Here is a 4510-nt window from a genome sequence, read left to right as displayed (position 1 = left end):
AAAGTTGATTGTATAGACTTGTAATTTCATAAAAGTGGGATTGCTGTGGTTCTCCCTGGGTTAAGTAGATAGGCCTTAAGATCACTGAGGTTGTGCGGCTCAAGGAAGTATTTACTTTACTCATGGGCTTCAAGGGAAGGGCATATACAATCTAGGATATAAAAATATAGTTATAATATCACAGAAGTCTTCATAAAACTCATGTCAGAAATACAAAAAGTGTCAATTGATAATACTGTGTTTTCATTATGTGCTTTTCAGTTTCTTCCTACTATTCTATTTTTGAGGTTTTGTGATAAATGTAAATTTCTTAAAATTTGAACAATACCTATGCATATTTCTGTACTGCATTTACATAGTAACCTTGTTTTTTAAAACATATTCACATTGTGATTCTCTGTAAGAAATTTAGAAAATGAAGATATTTTTATAAGAAAGAGAGGAAAACAGAAGGCAGTTTTGAATTTTCTCATTTAGTTGGAACAGACTTGAGATGATAACTTGCTTTTCTTCTTTGAGATTATAGATTTGCTATAATCTATAATACAAAGGACAGTGCGGGAATGATTTTACAATTTTAACCTAGTCAGTTGCAAAGAAAGTTAAAAATTAACAGTGGACAGAATCTGAGTCATAGCTAACAGTGACTGAGTTAGAGAATTCCAAGCAGAAATCCCAGTGATTTCCACTTGTTTCTTCACCATTGATGAATGTTGGCCCTGGAAGGATGGCATTAAGAGAAGGATAATATTTTCAGAGCTCAGCATGAAGGCTTTCACAGACTGTCACCATTATCTCAAACTAATGGTATCTAAAACTCCCAGTCCTCTGTCGTGAACGTCTGCCTTTAATTCTCTTTTTGTGACTTTATCCTCTTCCCTCTTCACTATCCATAGCAGAGTCATTTTGGTCTCTCTCCATTGTTCCACTTTACTTTAGAATTCATTCAGTTAGTGTATTAATTTCAGCTCTTCAGCCTTCCCTTTGTAAATACCTACTGGAAACTGAAAGGAGAAGCAGGTGCTGTTGTTACACTATTTGACAAAGAAAGGTGAAAAAAGGAACAATGAAAATTTGCCCTAGGACAGTCACTACACTAATATCTTACATATTGATCTTCTATTTACAATTTTCTTTTAGATTTTATTCAGATATATTGTAAATAGGGATATATATTTGCTTATATACATTATTTAAGTCAGAGGTATCACAAAGTTTCTAAGTGACATGTTCAGGTATCATATTATAGTATATACTAGCATTAGATATCAAGATTCTAAGCATTAAGTATTAATTATATAGTAATAAAATTTGGTTCAATGATATGCTTTAAAGGACTCATTTAATAATTTTTACTTTCAAATAAAAATTATAATTATTTTTGAATTTCACTTGTGTTGTATTGGAATTGCTAGATGTGGTATAAGATACATATTACATTTAATTTTTTAAAGCAGTATAATATAGGAGAACAATCTTATAATATCTGTACACTATCTAGAATTATTAGCCTGAACAATCAGCCAAGCCAAAAAAAAATAATCAAATCTAGAAAAGATGTTAAATAATTTGCAGATGATTCTCCTTATAAAAGTTCTCTTAAAGAGCATGTACAAGTGACCATATTAATTTGATAAAGTTCTAGATTATGAAATAACATGAAACAACACTGGTATCTTTTGAACACAAATAATCAAATTACAAATGACATAAAGAAAACAGTGTCATTTGTGATAGCATAAAAATACTTAAAAAAAAACTTAACCAAGGTGGTAAATAATTTATATACAAAACATTTATTAAAGAAATACAACTAAATATGTGGAAAATATAACAATATCCATTGGGAGTAAACAGATTGCTATTGTCAAACTACTCAAAGAAATATACAAGTCAATACAATTCTTGTCAAAACTCCAAACCATACTCTCTCTCTCTTTTTTTTTTTTTTCTTTTTCTGCCACCAAACCCAGACACTAGTCAGATGCCAACAAGAGCCTGCTGACAGGGGCCTGATATAGCTATCTCCTGTGAGGCTCTGCCAGTTCCTGGCAAATACAGAAGTGGATGCTCACAGTCATCCATTGTACAGAACAAAGTCCCCAACGAAGGAGCTAGAGAAAGTATCCAGGGAGCTGTAGAGGTCTGAAGCCCCCCATAGGAGTAACATCAATATGAACTAACCAGTACGCCCAGAGCTCCCTGGGACTAAATGGCCAACCAAAGAAAACACATGGTGGAACTTGTGTCTCTAGCTATATATGTAGCAGAGGATGGCCTAGTTGGTCACCAAGGGGAGGAGAGACCCTTGGTCCTGTGAAGGCTCTATGCCCCAGTATAGGGGAATGATAGGACCAGGAATGGGAGTGGGTAGGTTGGGAAGCAGGGGGAGAGGGGAGGGGATAGGGGATTTTCGGAGGGGAAATTAGGAAAGGGGATAACATTTGAAATGTAAATAAAGAAAATATCTAATTAAAAAAACAAGGAAAAAAAAAAAGAAAGAAACACAATTTTAGAACTTAGATGAAACTGTAAGTAATCCTGAATAGCCAAACAAATCCTGCAGACAAATAAAGTTTAAGGTATCATTCTTCCTAATTTAGATTTATTTATATTACAAAGCTATTAGAATTAAACAGTGTGATACTGGCATAAAACAGAAACAAAGACAAATAGAAAAGAAGTCCAGAAGTAAGCCTAGATACTTATACCTAATTTTTACCCAGAGCACTGAGCAGGTACAATGGAGAAACTATTGGCTGTTTAATAAAGTGGTGCTGAGAAAACTGGACACCTTCATCTACAAGAATGACATGAAATATTTGTTTCATACCATACACAGAAAACCAACTCAAAATGAATACAAGGCTTAAAGTTAAAAGCCCGAAACTACTCAAGTTTGACAAGAAACACAGGGGGAAAATCCCCTAACATTGTCTATGACACAGCTTCAACAAAGAGGCATCCCGCTGAGGATCCAATATTGACAGAGTAGTAGAAGCTGGAGGACTCAAACCAGATCATGATTCACTGCACTGATCTTGAAGCTCTTTGGTTGTGACACAGAGCAGCTTCCATGGTGAGATGTTTTAATTTATTTTTAACTTTTGTTTTCTTATTTTTTTTGGAGGGGGTGATGGAGATTTCAAAGGGACGTTATGGAGGGATGGGGAAATGAGTGGGACTGGAGTTCATGATATGCAGTTCAAAAAGAATCAATAAAGAGCTAAAAATTTATTTAAGTGATCATATCCAAGACTAAATCTACTAAAGCAGTTAAAATTAAAAATTTAAAAATGCCTCATCAAACTATAAAACTCCTCCATAATAAAGGATGCTGTTAACAGAATGAAAAGGTAACCTATAAAAATTAATACCCAATTTTATAACAAATATATAGAATAAGGCAGTGAAAATAATCTGAGTACTAAACAGGCAAAAAACCAAATAGATATTTATCTGTTTATATGAAAATTACTTTTGCATCAATGTTCATTGGAGAAATATAAACAAAACATGCTATAGGACATATCACTCCATAGTTGTTAGGAGGGATTTCTGAGTTAGAGGCCAGCCTGGTCTACAAAGAGAGTTCCAGGACAGCCAGGGTTATACAGAGAAACCCTGTCTCGAAAAACCAAAAAAAAAAAAAAAAAGGCATAACATGTTGTTGAATACTGAAGAAAAGGGATAATTCTTCATATATGTAGAAATGCAAATTTGTAGTGTTATACTAGAGAATAATATGGAGACATCTTGAAGAAAATAATTAGGAACTACTGTCTAATCCAGCAACCCCTCTTTAGTCATATGATCAAATGAAATGGAGTCTTTAGTTTGTAAAGTTCTCTGAGTGTCCACGTTCATTGCAGCCTTAGATATAAAAGCCGACAGATAAGAACAACCTGTGTCCACCAAAGAGAAAATTCTCAAGAAAGTGGTGTTTGTATCTATAGAGCAGTGTCATATAGTTCTATGGCTTCTGGAGAGCATTTGCCACAATAAGGAACTCCAAAAATGCTGGCCATTAACTTAAAAGCCAAAAATTAGATTCAAGAAGTAAAAAATTACAATTCTTTGTTTTGTGGAGTGTAAAAATTGTTTTCAAATGTATAGAGCTAAAAAGCAAAATAAAGTTCCAAGATGTAAAGGTGGCAGTGGTGGAGGATAAAAAAAGTTCTGGGGCTGTAAATCAGCAGTTATATATGCTATAAAAATATCTAGGTGTTTAATTTTCAATGTGAGGAGCATAGCTACACACACACACAGTACACAAGGCATATACAGGACTAACTATGTAAGATTATAGATATATTAATTTGCTTTACTGTAGTAAGTCTGATACTGTCTACATTTTATGTGTGATAACATATACACCTTAAATGTAAATGCTCATTTTTCTTAAAGCTGGTGTCCTGACTCACATCCGGAGGCTGAGGCAGAAGGGTTGTGAATTTGAGGCAAGTTGAATTAGTAAGACCCAGCTTTAAGATACCCCAGATTACAAATG

Source organism: Mus caroli, unplaced genomic scaffold (assembly GCF_978045245.1).
Source record: "Mus caroli unplaced genomic scaffold, Mus_caroli_1 scaffold_10, whole genome shotgun sequence".
NCBI classification, from domain to species: domain Eukaryota; kingdom Metazoa; phylum Chordata; class Mammalia; order Rodentia; family Muridae; genus Mus; species Mus caroli.
The sequence above is the reverse complement of the archived record's forward strand: the minus strand, read 5'-3'. Positions refer to the sequence as shown.